The 18,810-nt window shown below is 38.9% G+C and overlaps 2 long non-coding RNA genes across 2 annotated transcripts in view; one reads left to right on the top strand and one right to left on the bottom strand.

The window, feature by feature from the left end:
- The window catches only part of LOC116586117, a 282,787-nt gene that overhangs the window by 65,338 nt on the left and 198,639 nt on the right, over positions 1 to 18,810 (bottom strand). The window lies entirely within an intron of this gene.
- On the top strand, positions 2,939 to 9,430 carry LOC116586119. The gene is made up of 3 exons (XR_004283900.1): positions 2,939 to 3,067; positions 3,790 to 3,848; positions 9,114 to 9,430. It is a non-coding gene; the product is annotated as an uncharacterized LOC116586119 (long non-coding RNA).

Here is an 18,810-nt window from a genome sequence, read left to right on the forward strand (position 1 = left end):
AAAAAAAGAAGAAAAAAGAACTCTGTACTTAGCAAAACATCCTCCTTAGAAATAATGCTTTTTTAAAAAAAAGAATATATGGAGGATTTTTTAATTTTTTTGGAAGAAAACATTGTGCAATACTATTAAAATCAGAACATAACTGACTGGGGCATTTTTTTTAAAGACAGGGATGCCATGTTATATATGTGTTCAGCATTTGTGTGATATTTTTAAAGTTTATCATCTTGTATTTGAAGAATTAAATATAAATAATTATATGGTATTATTAAAATTCTTTAAAATATAGTGAAGGTATTATTAATTTTTTATCTGAACCCCAAAAGAGGAAGAAAAGTGATTTTTTCCCATCTAAAAGCAGCACTCTAGTTTAATATAGTGAGGAACCTTCTAAAAAGTATACTTTGAATGGTAACCAAAGGAATATTTTTCTTTAAACATTTACTTCACATTTAACACAGACCCGAAATATATACATTTGTTATTACTGTGGGTTCTGGTACTCTGATCACCTCTAAAATACAATATACTCCCTGAAGGAACAACACAATCTAAACATTTAGTTTGGATTAATTCAACAATTAGCTATTCACTTAAAATGCTAGCCACAAATTGCTATAAATCAGCTGCTAAGAAAACTAGTATAATCTTCACCTACATGAAAAGAAGTGTAATTTCATAATAAAGAAAATAGAATCCAGGGAAAGAAAATGTCAACATAATGTGGTAGAGGGCTGGAAGTAAAGCAGGTGAAAGAGAGAAAGGTCAGAAGGTAGTGACGTCCACATGGGAGCACCTACTAATAGAGCAGCAAAATGGGAGAGAGTGGGAGTTCTGGAAGTAGAATGAGGTTCTTCACCTTGGGGGTGACTTGAAGGATAAATCTTAATGAGTCCAAGAATGGGTCATGCACCCAAACTTAAAGAATTAGCTAATGTTTGTTAGGTGCTTTCCTACTTACAAAGTGTTTTCATATTCTTGATAGCATTTAATCCAGCTACCCGCTCAGATGGTGTCCATCTAGTAACCTCATTTTTAAAGATGGAAACTAGGGCTGAGATGAAATGATTTGCCCTGATTCATACCAGGCCTTCGACTTCCAATCTCACACACTCAGCATACACCACCGTGCAGCTTCAAGATGGTTTTGTTTATTTTACTTACTTGGCAGATATTAGGAGGAAAATAGACCAGTGAAAAATAAATCATAATGAACTACGCTACACTTTATATATTTCAAAGCGCTTTCATGCACAGTCTATTGTTTGCTCCTCAGGAACTATTATCTATCTCTATTTTATAGATTAAGGAATAACTCAAAAAGAATAACTCAAAATTCTATAGGAACTTGTTGAGATGGAATTAAAAGCAAAGTCCACCAACTCTGCTTTTCCCATGCTGCCAGACTGGTCCTTTTTCTGGTGCATGGTTTCTCCAAAGCTGATCCTAGGACTAGGCCATGATGAATGAGACTAAGAGAAAAGAAGTCTGGAAGGAGAAAGTCTCCCAGTTTACACAGAATTCGAATAGGATCCCATAGCCAGAGCTACATTAAACGGGTCTGAAAAAGCCTACCAGTTAAAATATGAACAATAATAATAAGTGATTTGGAAAGGAAAGAACGAGGTCTTTGCCAGAATCTCTGCATGGCTCTCCTGTGACTGTTGCCTGAGTCACAAAGAAATGCGGTGTCGAAGACCAACGTACAGTAAGAATGAACCACAACAGGCTTCCGGTTATAGGATGAGTAAGTCATGGGGTTGAAGGGCACAGGATAGAGAATGTAGTCAGTGGTACTGTAGTGGTGTTGTGCAGTGACAGATGGGCGCTACACCTGCGGTGAGCACAGCACAAGGTACAGAGCTGTGGCATCACTACGTTGTACACCTGAAACGAATGCAACACTGTGTGTTAACGACACTTCAGTTAAAAGAATAAGCCATAACAAATGAATGAGTAAGAGGCATTATGAGTCCCATTTGAGCTGCCAAGATAATGATGCCGGCTTTTCTAAAGCTGCACTCAAGGTTGGGGAAGGCACCTTGATGTCCAGATGAGAAAAATGTTTTCACCAACTAAGCTCATCAGGTATATGTGGAAGACAATCAGAAGCTATTTTATTTTTATAGGGCAGTGAGTAAATATTCCTAGAAAAACTGAATAAAATTTGAATAAGATTTCATTTATTACAGATGACATATTTCCTTTTTTGAGCTCCCTGATTTGCCCTATTTGATGTTTAGTGACAGATTAAAATGTATTTGCGAAAAGTCAAGTGATACTAATATTTTGCTGATACTCTTCTTCAAGAAGAGGATTGCTTATGTCATGCTGCAGTTGGTTTACTGATTTTAAAAAGTGCAAAATAAAGATCTGAGAAATAATTAGCTCAGCAATTCCTGACCTCAATTTAGTAATGCAATCCTTCTACCCACCTCACACTAGGATAGCTGCAATTACTCCAAAGTCTATGATGGTATTTTTCCAAATGTCTCACAATAAACCAAAGAAAAAAGTTGCAGAACTTTCAGGAGATAAGATGGTAAGACAGTATCATAAAATCAAATTATAGGTAATGAAAGTCTAAAAAGAAGTCTGGAGATCGCTGAATTAGACCCGAGGCTCTCTACCTTGGCTGAAAGGAGAATCTCTGTGAGACTTTTAAAAATTCTAATGTCTGGGCTACACCTCAGACCAATCACATCAGAATCTCCAGGCGTAGAACCTAGCCATGAATATTTTTTTCTAGTACCCCAGGCAATTTCAATGGATGGCCAAGGTTAAGAACCACTGGAATAGAACCCTTAAAAGGCCAGATCCTTAAAATGGTGCTATCTTCTTTAGGCTTAAGGGAAGAAAAGTATGAAAAATGAAATGAGAGCTAGCTGAATCACTTCCTAACTGTATGACTAAGACAAGTCTTCACTTCTCTGAGCCTCTAGACTTTCTCAGAGGGCTGCCATGAAGAAGACACTAAATGAGAGAACATGCAAAAGCCCCTAGCCCACTACTTGACACATAAAATAAATCTCCTTTTCCTCCTCTTCCATCCCTGAAAGTGCTTCAGGTAAGTACTACTTCCTGCTCAAATGGATTAGAGAGTAACAGATATACACGCAGGTCAAAACTCTTCCCCAAGAATTTTTAGGCAAATAGGGGCGCCTGGGTGGCTCAGTGAGTTAAAGCCTCTGGCTTCGGCTCAGGTCATGATTCCAGGATTCTGGGATTGAGCCCCGCATCGGGCTCTCTGCTCAGCGGGGAGTCTGCTTCCCATCCTCTCTCTCTGCCTGCCTCTCTGCCTACTTGTGATCTCTCTCTGTCAAATAAATAAATAAAATCTTAAAAAAAAGAAAAAGAATTTTTAGGCAAATATAACTACAGCCATTCTTTCACCAATAATGGAACAAAAATATGCACAGTGTCTTCAATTCATTAATAACTCCCATACCAGAAGCTCACCTACAGATTGGTTATTTGAGGCAAAAATGAGATATCATATTTTTCCATTTGGCTAAGCCAGAAGATTTAGAATCATTGATAATTGCCAGTATTGGCAAAGATATATACATTTAAAAAAAAAAAAAAGTTGTGTTGATATCAACTAGCACATTTTTGGAGAGTAATGTGGCAGTATCTATCAAAAATTTAAATGTACATACTCTTCCCTTTAATTAACCTATTTCTTGATATATATCTTAGAGACACAGCTACACCTACCAACTCAAAAAGATATTGTTATGTTTTTGTTTTCATGGTATTTAACAACTTTCTGAACTCCTTCATTTGCAGTCCATCAAGACTAGAAGTTAAACCCATGTGGGAAGAGTTTCTTGAGCCTTGCTTACCAGGTGAGAAGGGCTGTGCTTGCCAACAGGGCCCATGTTACGACATATTTTGGCTTACAATGTCATGCTGCTTGAAATGTATACTTATTTGGTTTCTCGAGTACTATTTCCATTAATCCATTTACGGCTCTCTTTATTTATCTTATTTCAATAATATATAAACACCTATGAATAGACCATTTAGCCTGAACAATGATATTAACAATAACTTATATCTATTTATATGCTCTCTCCGTGCCGTCCTCTGTCTGCCCTCCACCCTCGCCACCTCAGGAGTAACCACTATCCCCAACTTTGTGTTTATTTTTCCTTTGCTTGTTTTTGAATGTTACAAAAAGGGTATTGTACTATATATAGTTTTCTGGGATTTTCTTTTTCACTCAGCATCTTGCTGTTATCTGTACTTTCACTCATTGCAAGTAAATATCCCATCATGAGAATTAGCCACAGTTATTTACTTTTTTCACCTATGGTCAGCATTTTTGTGTTTCCATTTTGGAGCTATTAAGAACAGTGGTATTATGAACACTTCCTGACATTTTCATAGCACCACGGCAACTTCTGGCAGGAAATCTGGTTGCCCTCTGAGTAACCTCAGCACCCACAAGAGTCATCGATGGGCTCCCCTACAAGACTTAATTTCTTTCCTCACTATCTCCCCCAACCAGACTAATTCAAGGCAATGTAGAGAGGGAGCCAATAAAAAGGGCAAGCATGCCTTTCAAAAGGCAGCACTTGGGAGTGAGCATTTATTGGCATAACTGACCCCTTCCAGAACTATCCTGCTATCTCCAACCCCAGCCTGACTGCTTCCTTGCCCATCTCCTGCCAGAATTTTAAAGATATTATTACGTGAATTACATATTCTTGAACACGTTGATTTCAATACTTTATTCCTACCATTTAAAAAAATTAACTGCAAAAAGAGTTTTAGCAACTGATAATAACTCCCACAGATTTTCTTACTTGTCACTCGTACTTGACATCTAATACCACAAAAGGCAGAGAGGACTCCCTGACTCACGCAACACACACACACAGGCCTGAATGAAAAGTCCAGTAGCTACTTACAACCCATTTTATTTCCTCTTACTAAGGTAAGACATAAAAGATTTAGGACAATTTAGTGAAAGGAAAGGAGAAAGGAAAAGGATGAGGAAAAGGGAAACGGAAAGGGAAAGGAAGGGAGGGAGAGAGAGAGAGAGAAAGAAAGAATAAAAGAGAGGAAAAAAGAAAGGGAGAAAGAAAGAGAGGGAGAAAGAAAAAGAACGAAAGACAAAGAAAGAAAGGATAATTCATGCCTTGTCTTGTAATTATTTTTTTAACTTAATTAACAATAGGGCTTGTAGTTATTTGTAATCCCTCTGGAAATACTGTTTCGTCTCACCAGTGTTTGAAATCTTTGCAGTGTTCTCATTGTCTAAAGACTTCATATTACATAAATCATTTCCTTTAAATTCAGTTTTTTAAAAATTGCTGCCTCCTCCCAAGAAAGAAAAAAACAACAGGAACCCCCCACTAGAGGCCAAGTAAAAATAGCTTTGTAGATAACCCAGTGCCCTACCCTGTGTTTTTCTATTCAGATTACAGGTGTTAGGGGGAGGAGGAAGAGAGGCCACTTGACCTCTCTATTCCTAAACACACGCTCACCAGTTCCACTATCCACCATAGCCTACATCCTCAGGAACCAGGAGCTCCCTTCAACCCTCCCCTCCCATTCAACATCTCCATACACTGAGTACTGCCCCTTTGCTTCTGTCAGCCTCTTTCTGAGTCTTGCGGGTACAATGGAGAACACTGGCGGAAGACATCTAGCCAGTGAATTACTTTCAGCTCCAACAGATTCTAGAGTACTACTCAACAATCCCTTCCAGAGCCCACTTATAAGCAACTGTTACTGGCCCCCCAAGCAGCTTAATAAAAGCAAATCTTTCTTCCTAATCCTCGTGCCTTGTGAGTGGTACCATTCTCTCCACACACCTCTTCACAAAGACTATTGAGATCATCAGCATGAACTTCCTCAATATTTCACACCTCCCCAACCCAAGCTTTTATCTATTTTTATCTATACCCTCATTCGAGAGGAAGTGACCTCCCTTTTCTGGTTTCTGGCTAATTCCTTCACCTGTGCTGGCAAATTCCACCCCCTCCCACATAGTTCCGAATTCTATCTTTCTCTATTTTGGCTACTTCACACACCCAAGCATTCGCTTGTTAAAAGCAACACACAAAACACCACCATCTCTATTTTTCTCTTTTTCCTCAGAAAAAGAACAGAGGACAATTTCACCCCATGCCCACTTCTTACCGCCTGTCCACTCTTCCACAGACTACAATCTGGATTCTGGCCCTAGCACTCTACACAAGAATCTCTAGCAAAACTGTGACACCAGCCTTACCTCCCACCACCAGTTGCTAAATCCAATACATTTTTTTCAGTGTCAACCTTAGCTGATCTCTCTGTGTCACGGGACATAATTAATTACTATCTCCCTCTTGAAATTTTCTTCTCTCTTGGCTTATAAACTCCTGCTTTCCTTTTTAACATATATTACCATTTTCTTTACTCATCCCCCCTCCCCTGCTCCTTTTGTCTCCTGTTCTATTGCTTTCCTCTAAAAACAGTCATGCTCCCTATGGCCTACTCTACTCATTACTCTGAGCACATTTTCATTAGAAAGTACCACCTCCCCCATATCCATCATAAAGCCCCAACTCTCCCAGAGAGCTACAGACCCAAAGAGCCAACTAACTTCAGAGCATCTCAAGTGTAACAAGTCCCACACTGAGTTCATAATTCCCCTCATTTCCACTTTGCCCCTTCATTCAACCAATGACCCTGACCTTCCTCCTATGTTCTCTAAGTGAATGGAATCACCATCTGCCTGATCCCATCCAAATAGAATTCCCAGGAAGTATGGCAGCTCCCCAACATCATTCCATCAGTCTCTGAGGCTTATATAATCTACCTCCTTAACATCACTGCCATCGGGGCACCTCAGTGGCTCAGTTATTAAGCATCTAATTTCAGCCCAGGTCATGATCCCAAGCCCCTGGATGGAGCCCCACAGTGAGCTCCCTGCTCAGTGGGAAGCCTGCTTTCCCTCTCCCATACCCCCTGTTTGTGTTCCTGCTCTCACTGTCTCTCTCTCTCTGTCAAATAAATAAATAATTTTTTTTTAAATCACTGCCATCTATTCCCCCTTCTCCATTCTCATGGCCTGTGTCTTAATTCATACTCTTCACTCTGTTAAAACTAGAAATACATTTACTGAAAGTATTATATGCTAGAACTTAATATACCTAATTTTCACAACAGAGAATAATGTAAGGAGGTATTTCTCCCTGTATTCTTACAGATGAAAAAACTAAGACCTAGAGAAGAAAAATAGTTGTCCAAACTCACACAATCCAGAAGTGGCAAAGCCAGGGTCCATCCAAATTTAAGTCTTCCTGGCTCCAAATGTTACATTTTTCTTCCAATTTAGCAGCCTCCTGTTGCAGCAGCTTCCTAATTGGTCTCCCTGCCTCTCATCTCACATTCCAAGTCTTATCTAATCTATACCACAGACAAAATCAGCTTTTTTAAAAAAATTATTTTATTATGAAACCAGCACATGTCCAGAAAAAGTACATACAATAAGAGCAGTTTAAATTATTATAAAGTCGTCTTTGTAAAATGCAAATCTAACCTTGCTCCTGACATTTTCCTAACCTTTTCAAAGTCCACCCCCCACTGCCCTTTCAGTGAAGTCAAACCTTAGCAAAATACAGAGAGCCCTCTGGGAAGTCACCTCAGCCCACTCCTTCACCCTCATCTCCTACCAGGCCAGATGGCCCACCCCACACTCTAGTTTCATGGACTGTATCTCCTAGCTCTGGGTTTTGATCTTACCTAGCTCCCAACTGAGAAGCTGGGGTGCATCCTCCCCCTCCCTGATCTACCTCTTCCATGGCATTCTTGCATTGTTCTTAGGGAACAAAGTGTTACTGCTCTTTTCAGAACATGCTGTGACTAAAGCAAAAAAGAGGCTCTTGGCAACATGCATGGCCAAAAGAGTACAGTTCTTAAAAGCCTTCACTGTTCACGTGGAGCATCAGAACCAGTGAAGTTCTAACATATGTAGAACATGTCTACCCTTGTCCAGAAAAAACCAGAAACAACAATACCAAAAAAAGTAGAGACTTGAGGTGATCATGCTTGGTTATATACAATGATTTGGAGGAAGGATTCTACTTTGATGAAAGACTATACCTCAGTAATTCCTACCCACAGGCGCTCACCACTCCAAACTCAGGTCCAAGTGGCTGGTGGTATTATTACTGCCACTGTTTTAGCTAACCTATCCAGCCATGCAAGCTAGAAACCTCAGATACATCCTTGACATTGTCCTCCCTGCCCCTCAACCTACTACATACAACATCCTAGTCTGCTTCTTAAATTCTCTTGAAGCCACCCATTTCTTGGCATCTCTGGCACCACTCTCCTCATCAAGCTGTTATTGTCTCCAACTAGACTACTGTAACAGCCGCTTCACTGATCAACACAATCCACTCTGGCCTCTTTTCATCCTTTGTCCATATTACAGCTCGTTAGCTCTGTAAAACACAAATATGATCATATCAACACCCACCCCCCATTCCGCATGGTTAAAACTTCTTAATATCCTGTCTTTACTTATGTGACAAGTCAACACTAATATATTCAGCACCTACAATAAGATTTGGAACAGAGGAAGCACATAATACATTTGGATTACGTGAAGAAATAAGTATGACTTTCATCTATAGTCCTCCTTTGTCTGAGAATTCTAGCCCTCTTGACTTTCTTTCAGTTCTACATTCCCTCTCATTACTTGGCTTTTCCCTCTGTTTTGTACCTTCTTCTTTCTTCCTTCAACAAGTTAATCCTACCTTCTTCCTTCAGATCAGAATGTAATCATCATGTCTCCAGAACAGCTTTCTCTAAATAGCCTCAATAGTCCAAAGTCTTCCTCACAGCCTCTCACTGTACCATGAGCTTCTTCTCCATAGCACTTATCACACTGACAGTTTTATAGATTTGTGTAGTTAGTGATGTCCACTGTTCTGTTAGCCTGTAGCATGATGAAGGCAGGACTGTGTCGCTTTTCCCTCATCAGTATTTCTCAGGTACTTAGCACAGGGTTTGACATTCAGGAGACATTCAGTAAATAGTGAACAGACTAAAAATGCATTATAAATTATTGTACTGAGTGTCTGTCTTTTTACATTTCCTTTTTAATATAGGCCTGAAACCTAGAAGCTCATTTGAGAGTCAAATCACAGAAGATGGATCTTTCTACTCCTCTTTTTTCTTTGAAATTTCTTGATGAAATCTAAAGCATAATTTCTGAACTCCTTTTAAATATTATTTCATCTGAATTATTACAGGACAATTGTCCTTTTTGAGAAGACACTTTTCTGGATTTTGAAAACTCAAAACTAAAGAAGGAGACAGAATTTTCAATAATAAGCCCTGAATAAAATCAAAACCTTCTAACCTAAAGCAAGATCTCATACAACTAACAAAGTGCATACTTTTTCTCTGGGCAAAGAAATAAACTAATTTTAAATACAAATAATAAGGCTTGATGCTTATTGGGGTATACTGATATACAAGCAGGATGTTTTGAAGAAATCACACTATTTTAAACATCAATGCATGTAGTTCGTCAATGTGTCTGACAGTCCCAGAAAAAAATAAGACCATAGGTTATATATTTTTTAGAGGACTGATTTTCTTTTTTTTTTTTAAGAAAAATGTCTTGTCACTCTTTTGGTAAGATTGTTAGTTAAGATGAAAAGAGGACTCTTGCTACACTGCAGGCCAGAGGCAGTGCTATCCACTGTAGATACTGCCACCCATGTGAGTAATAAAGAAGTCCTAACATACATGGGGCATACCTTTCTTCTGTGAAGTGGAAATTTGATGCAATCATTTTAATTTGGGGATAATTTATGGTGGTGTGGAGATGGAGTATAGATTTCTCTTTGGTTAAAGACTATGCCAGAGTTGTTTCCACCTCTACCCCACAATTCGGATATATAGTATGGAGGTTCCTCCAAAAGTTAAAAATAGAACTACCCTACAATCAAGCAATGGCACTACAGGGTACTTATCCAAAGAATACAAAGTCACTAATTCAAAGGGATACATGCACCCCTTGTTTATAGCAGTATTATTTACAGTAGCTAAACTATGAAAGTAGCCTAAGTGTCCATCGATTAATCAATGAAGAAAGATGGGTGTGTGTGTGTGTATATATATATATATATATATATATATATATATATATATACACAATGAATATTATTCAACCATAAAACAGAATGAAATCTTGCCATTTGCACTGAGTGGGTGGAACTAGAGAGTATATTGCTAAAAGAAACATGTCAGAGAAAGCAAATACCATATATTTCACTCATATGTGGAATTTAAGAAACAAAAAAGCCCAGCAAAGTGAGAGGGAGAGAGTAAAAGAGAAATCAAGATACAGACTCTAAATTATAGGGAACAAACTGATGGTTTACCAGAGGGGAGGTGGATGGGGCGACAGGGGTGGAAAGGGGTATTGTGATGAGCATCGCATGATATATGGAATTGTTAAATCACTCAACTGTATACCTGAAACTAATCTAATGCTGTGTTTTTAAAAATTAAAAAATAAAACTGAGTTAATAATACTAATGACACTCTAGCCTAATAGGTTGGTACTAACTTTGCATTTATTTCTTTTATTCAAGATCCCTTCAGCTATTCCCTATGGTGAGCATTCACTCTAATAAGCATACTATATCTGTCATTGGATAGGTATATATCCTTATAAAAACAAGCACTGACCTACAAGACCATGCATGATCTTATGCCCATTAGATAATACCCTTTCACTTCTGTCCAGCTTGTTCTACTTTAGCCATCATGGCCTTCTAGGCAGGGCCTTGCTATTTCTTTTGCCTGAAACACTTACTGCTCAGCTATCCAATGGCTTACTCACTTTCTTCATGTCTAGTTTTCAAATGTCACTTTATTTTTAAAAACTTTCCCTAATCATCCTATTTAAAACAGCAATCCCCTTGTCACTTTCTGTACTATACCATGGTTTTTCTCAATTACAGTACCTGCCACCTAAAATTCTTCTCATATCTACTTTTGTTTTTTGTCTGTCTCCCCTCACTGGAATGAGAGGCAACATGGCATCACGGTTAAAAGCCAGACTCCCGAGTTCTAGTTATTGGGCTTGCATTTTCACTCTACCACTCACTCTGTGATCTTCAGCAGGCAGCTTTGTGCCTCAATTTCCTCAGCTCTAAAATTGCGAGGATGACAGTATCTACCTCAAACCATCACAATTTTATGCAGCAAGTAATCTATACTATTTAAGTATTACTACTGCTATCATTACTACATTTATTTTTATTACTAAGATTAAGCTCCATGAAGGCAGGGACCGAGTTCCCTTTGTATTTTCAGTGTCCAGACAGTGCCTAGAAATAGTCACTGAATATTAATTAAGTGACTACTATTTTGGGATCTTTTTCCTTTTTTTTTTTTTTTTTTTAAAGACTTATTTACTTATTTGAGAGGGAGAGAGAGCATGCATGCTTGGTGGGAGGAAGTGCAGAAGGAGAAAGAATCTTGAGCAGATTTGGTACTAAGTGCAAAAGTCCAACATGGGGTTCAATCCCACCACCCTGAGATCATGACCTGAACTGAGACCAAGAGTAAGACACTCAACCAACTGTGCCACCCAGGCACCCCAAATGAGTGCTATTGCATATGAGCATGATTTTTTTTAAGCAAAAATATTTAAGTATAGGGGCGCCTGGGTGGCTCAGTGGGTTAAGCCGCTGCCTTCAGCTCAGGTCATGATCTCAGGGTCCTGGGATCGAGCCCCGCATTGGGCTCTCTGCTCAGCCGGGAGCCTGCTTCCTTCTCTCTCTCTCTGCCTGCCTCTCTGCCTGCTTGTGATCTTTCTCTGTCAAATAAATAAATAAAATCTTTAAAAAAAATATTTAAGAATAGCATACATATTGAAAAATGCCCGTCATAACTGTACAGCTCAGTAAATTTTCACAAATAAATCCATGAGACCACCACATATGTTAAGAAATAAAATATTCTAGCTCACCAGAAGTCCCCTCCCAATAGCTATGACCCTCCCTGAACAGGTAATCACTATCTTGACTCCTATTGTTATAGATTAATTCTACCTAACTTTGAAATTTATGTAAGTGGAAGCATACAGTTAAAACTCTTGAGTAACTGACTCATTTCACTAGTTGTGGTGTATAATAGTAGTTCATTTGCTGTCATCACTGTATAGCATTCCAGTGAATACTGTATTCCATTACAGTTTTCCACCGTGGAATTATCCCATCATGGATTTATCCATTCTCTAGTTGATGGACAGTTGGGTGGCTGGTTTCCAGTTTGGGACTGCTATGACTGGTGCTGCTCTGAATATTCCCAGACATATCTGGTGCACATTTTTACAGACATGTGCATTTATACAGCTAGAAGACCAATCTACTGGGAAGTAGGGCATGCTTTCGTTTACCATTAGTAGAACCTGCCTGACAGTTTTCCCAAGTTGCTGTATCCAGTTTATGCCCCTGACAGCAATATGTGAAAGTTCCAGTGTTCATGTGTTTTGAAACACCATATTTTATATGATAGATTTTGTCCTCTTTTCCACTGTTTTTTACTGAATACTGTGCTTTTATGATCTACCTATGTTGTTCTACACATATTCCCTGTAATCAATGCATAATATTTAATAACATGCATTCACCAATTGAACTCTTTTTTCCAATTTTTTTGGAATGGTGCTTGTCAGCGTAGCAGGGTCTCTGTCAACTCAACACCATTCCCCTCTTTTTCCATCCTGACAATTACCTGTGTTCATCCAATTGGCCAAGTGCTCTAGCCCTACACGCATAAGTGACATTTATGTCATCCAACAAGTCAAGGTACTTTCACTTCCATTATGACCCTACTATGGCCAACAAAACTTGAAGAAAAGTGTGAGTAGGATGGAATAGCAGGGAGGTTGCTTCTGATAAGGTTTCTTGGGCTTTTCTACAGAAACGCAAGGAGGTGATTCTCTTTTCTTACCTCTAGACATAGGTGTGAGATCATGATAGCTAGAACTGCTGCAGCTATACTGTGACAGGGAGGGAGCTAGATGAAAGATGAAAAGGGATAGCATGGAGAGAGGAGTCAAGATGGCAGAGAAGTAGCAGACTGAGATGACATCAGGTTGCAGGAGCTCAGTTAGATAGTTACCAAACCATTCTGAACACCTACAAACCCAACAAGAAATCTAAGAGGAGTAGAGCAGCAATTCTAGAAACAAACAATTGACCATTTTCTGAAAGGTAGGATGTGTGGAGAAGTGAATCCGAAGCTACAGGAAGATAGACTGTTGGGGGAGGGGCTGGCTCCCGTCAAGTGGTGAAGCAACAGAGCACAAAATTTGAATTTTTAAAAGTCTGCTCCACTGAGTGATGAGGGACATCACTCCAGAGGCTAAGCGAGGGTGAAGCCCTCGCCGGGACAGTGTGGTCTCAGGTCCTGTGGGGTCACAGAAGGATAAAGGGTGTCTGAGTGTAGCAGAGCTCGCAGGTATTAGAGTGGGTAAGCTGACTATAGAGACAGAGTGAAGGAGTGAGCTCTCAGCTTGGGATTACCTTAAACTGTGATCCGTGGCACAATCAGACCACTGCTCTTTGAACAGAGATCCCACAAGTGGCAGATCCAGGGAGAGCCACCGGAAAAGCAGAGTGGCAGGAATCTGCTAGATTTGGAGACTCCAAACAGGGCTGTGTGCCAGAGACAGAAATGCTCGGTCACAGGCTAGGTGAGCTCAGAGCATGGCCAGAGACCAGGGAGACGGGAGTGATTGAGCACTTTTCTGAGGGCACACTGAGGAGTGGGGCTCCCAAGCTCTCAGAGGGGTGGAGATTAGAAGGCCGCCACTTTCATTCCCGTCCTCCAGAACTCTACAGAAAGTGTTTAGGGAACAAAAGCTTCCAAGAGTGAACTCAAACAGATTACTTAGCCCGGTCCCTGGCAAGGGCAGTGCAATTCCACCTTGGGCAAAGACATTTGAGAATCACCACAACAGGCCCCTCCCTCAGAAGATCAGCAAGAACATCCAGCCAAGACAAAGCTCACTGATCAAGAACAGGGTAAGTCCAGAGGAGGGGAAAGCAAAGTATTCATGGCTTTTTCGCCATGATTCTTCAATCTTGCAAAGTTAATTAAATTTTTTTAATTTTAGGGATTTTTTATTCTAATTTTTTTAACTTTTCCTCTTTCCTCTTTTAACGTTTTTTAACTAGTTTAACAATACCTTTCTAAAAAGAAAAACTTTTAAAATCTTCATCATTATACTCATATTTTATCCTTCATTGTATCTAACTTTAATTTTTATATATATATAGGTTTTTTCTTCTAAAAAATTTTGGGATGCAACTTCTGCTAATAGATCAAAATGTACCCTAAATCTAGCACAGGGCTTTGTTCTAGTCTCCATCCTGAGCAAATTTTCTCCAATTTGTTTTCTCAACCAGCTTAATTTATCAATTCCTTTTTTAGAATTTTTTTTTAAAAATATTCATCTTTACAATCATATTCCATCCCTTTATTGTGTTTACCCTTATTTTGGTGTGTGTGTGTGTGTGTGTGTGTGTGTGTGTGTGTATTCTTTCTTTCTTTAAAATTTTGGGAGGTAGTTTCTTCTAAGAGACCAAAATACACCCAAAATCAATCTGTTCTATTCACCAGTCTAATATATATATGAATTTTTTTCATTTTTTTTTTCAAAAACTTCTTTTTACTCCCCTTTCTTCTCCCCATGACTTAGGGTCTCTTCTGATTTGATTAGCAAACATTTTTCTAGGGTCTTTCCCACTCTTTTAGTATTTTATTCTCTCGTTCATATATTCTTATCTGGATAAAATGACAAGGCAGAAAAATTCACCACACAAAAAAAAGAACAAGAGGCAGTACCAAAGGCTAGGGACCTAATCAATACAGACATTGGTAATATGTCAGATCTACAGTTCAGAATGACAATTCTCAAGGTGCTAGCTGGGCTCGAAAAAAGGCATGGAAGATATTAGAGAAACCCTGTCTGGAGAAATAAAAGCTCTTTATGAAGAAATAAAAGAACTAAAATCTAATCAAGCTGAAATTTAAAAAGCTATTAATGAGGTGCAATAAAAAATGGAGGCTCCTACTGCTAGGACAAATGAGGCAGAAGAGAGAATTAGTGATATGGAAGACCAAATGATGGAGAATAAAGAAGCTGAGCAAAAGAGAGACAAACAACTACTGGACCACAAGGGAAGAATTTGAGAGATAATTGATACCGTAAGACAAAACAATATTAGAATAATTGGGATTCCAGAAGAAGAGAGAGAGAGAGATGGGGGCAGAAGGTATATTGGAGTGAATTATTGTAGAGAATTTCCCTGATATGGCAAAGGAAACAAGCATCAAAATCCAGGAGGCATAGAGAACCCCCCTCAAAATCAGTAAGAATAGGTCCACACCCCATCATCTAATAGTAAAATTTCAAGTCTTAGTGACAAAGAGAAAATCCTGAAACCAGCCCAGGATAAGAAGTTTGTAACATACAATGTTAAAAGTATTAGATTGGCAGCAGACTTATCCACAGAGACCTGGCAGGCCAGAAAGAACTGGCATGATATATTCAGAGCACCAAATGAGAAAAACATGCAGCCAAGAATACTATATCCAGCTAAGCTATCATTGAAAATAGGAGAGATAAAAAGCTTCCAGGACAAAAAAAAACTAAAAGAATTTGTAAACACCAAACCAGCTCTACAGGAAATATTGAAAGGAGTCCTCTAAGCAGAGAGAGAGCTTAAAAGCAACAGACCAGCAAGGAACAGAGACAATATACAGTAATGGTCACCTTACAGGCAATACAATGGCACTAAATTCATACCTCTCAATAGTAACCCTGAATGTAAATGAGCTAAATGCCCCAATCAAAAAACACAGGGTATCAGAATGGATTAAAAAAACAAAACCCATCAATATGCTGTCTACAAGAAACTCATTTTAGACCCAAAGACACCTCCAGATTGAAAGTGAGGGAGTAGAAAACAATTTACCATGCTAATGGACATCAAAAGAAAGCTGGGATGGTAATCCTTCTATCAGATAAATTAGATTTTAAGCAAAGACTATAATAAGAGATGAGGAGGGACACTATATCATACTCAAAGTGTCTGTCCAACAAGACATTCTAACAATTTTAAATACCTATGTCCCTAACATGGGAGTAGCCAACTATATAAACCAATTAAGAACAAAATTTAAAAAACACATCAACAGTAATACAATAATAGTAGGGGACTTTAGCATCCCCCTCACTGAAATGGATAGATCATCCAAGCAAAAGATCAACAAGGAAATAAAGGCCTTAAATGATACACTGGACCAGATGGACGTCAAAGATATATTCAGAACATTCCATCCCAAAGCAACAGAATACATATTCTTCTCTAGTGCACATGGAATGTTCTCAAGAATGGATCACATCCTAGGTCACAAATCAGGTCTTAACTGGTTCCAAAAGATTGGGATCATTTCCTGCATATTTTCAGACCACAATGCTCTGAAGGTAGAACTCAATGACAAGAGGAAATTTGGAAAGAACACATGGAGACTGAAGAGCATCCTAGTAAGAATGAATGGGTCAACCAGGACTTAAAGAGGCATTTAAAAATTCATGGAGGGGCGCCTGGGTGGCTCAGTGGGTTAAGCCGCTGCCTTCGGCTCAGGTCATGATCTCAGGGTCCTGGGATCGAGTCCCGCATCGGGCTCTCTGCTCAGCAGGGAGCCTGCTTCCTCCTCTCTCTCTCTCTGCCTGCCTCTCTGCCTACTTGTGAACTCTCTCTGACAAATAAACTAATAAAAAATCTCTTTAAAAATGCATGGAAACAGATGAAAATGAAAACCCAACTGTTCAAAATCAGCTTTTGGGATGCAGCAAAGGCAGTCTTAAGAATGAAGTACATAGCAATACAGGCCTTTCTCAAGAAACAAGAAAGGTCTCAAATACACAACCTAACCCTACACCTAAAGGAGCTGCAGAAAGAACAGCAAATAAAGCCTAACCCCAGCAGGAGAGAAATAATAAAGATCAGAGCAGAAACCAATGAAATAGAAACTAAAACAAAAAACAAAGAAACAAACAAGAAAAAAAAAAAAAAAAACCAGTAGAACAGATCAATGAAACTAGGAGCTGGTTCTTTGAAAGAATTAATAAGATTGATAAACCCCTGGCCAGACTTCTCAAAAAGATAAGAGAAAGGACCCAAATAAATAAAATCATGAATGAAAGAGGAAAGATCACAACCAACACCAAAGAAATACAAACAATTATAAGAACATATTATGAGCAACAATATGCTAGCAAATTTGACAATCTGGAAGAAATGGATGCATTCCTAGAGACATATAAACTACCAAAACTGAACCAGGAAGAAATGGAAAACCTGAACAGACCCATAACCAGTAAGGAGATTGAAACAGTCATCAAAAATATCCAAACAAACAATTATAAGAACATATTAGGAGCAACTATACACCAGCAAATTTGACAATCTGGAAAAAATGGATGCATTCCTAGAGGAATATAAACTACCAAAACTGAACGAAGAATAAATAGAAAACCTGAATAGACCCATAACCAGAAAGATTGAAGCAGTCATCAAAAATCTCTCAACAGGGTGCCTGGGTGGCTCAGTGGGTTAAGCCGCTGCCTTCGGCTCAGGTCATGATCTCAGGGTCCTGGGATCGAGTCCCGCATGGGGCTCTCTGCTCAGCAGGGAGCCTGCTTTCTCCTCTCTCTCTCTCTGCCTGCCTCTCCGACTACTTGTGATTTCTCTCTGTCAAATAAATAAATAAATAAATCTTTAAAAAAAAAAAAAAAATCTCCCAACAAACAAGAGCCCAGGGCCAGATGGCTTCCCAGGGGAATTCTACCAAGCATTTAAAGAAGAATTAATTCCTATTCTCCTGAGACTGTTCCAAAAATAAAAATGGAAGGAAAACTTCCAAACTCATTTGATGAGCCAGCATTACCTTGATCCCAAAACCAGACAAAGACCCCATCAAAAAAGAGAATTACAGACCAATATCCTTCATGAGCACAGATGCGAAAATTCTCACCAAAATACTAGCCAATAGAATCCAACAGTACTTTAAAAGGATTATTCACCACGACCAAGTGGGATTTATTCCAGGGCTGCAAGGTTGGTTCAACATCCACAAATCAATCAATGTGATATAATACATTAATAAAAGAAAGAACAAGAACCACATGATACTCTTGATAGATGCTGAAAAAGCATCTGACAAAGTACAGTATCCCTTCTTGATCAAAACTCTTCACAGTGTAGGGATAGAGGGTACAGACCTCAATATCATCAAAGCCATCTATGAAAAGCCCACAGTGATTATCAGTCTCAATGGAGAAAAACTGACAGCTTTTTCGCTAAGGTCAGGATCACAGCAGGGATGTCCATTATCACCACTGCTATTCAACATAGTACTAGAAGTCCTAGCCTCAGCAATCAGACAATAAAAAGAAATTAAAGGCATCCAAACTGACAAAGAAGTAGTCAAACCATCACTCTTTGCAGATGATATGATATTTTATGTGGAAAACCCAAAAGACTCCACTCCAAATCTGCAATAACTTGTACAGAAATTCAGTAAAGTGCCAGGATATAAATAAAATCAATGCACAAAAATCAGTTGCATTTCTATACACCAAGAACAAGACAGAAGAAATTAAGGAGTCAATCCCATTCACAATTGCACCCAAGACCATAAGATACCTAGGAATAAACCTAACCAAAGAGGCAAAGAATCTGTACTCATAAAACTATAAAGTGGGAT

The sequence above is a fragment of the Mustela erminea genome, chromosome 3 (genome assembly GCF_009829155.1).
Source record: "Mustela erminea isolate mMusErm1 chromosome 3, mMusErm1.Pri, whole genome shotgun sequence".
Taxonomy (NCBI): Eukaryota; Metazoa; Chordata; class Mammalia; order Carnivora; family Mustelidae; genus Mustela; species Mustela erminea.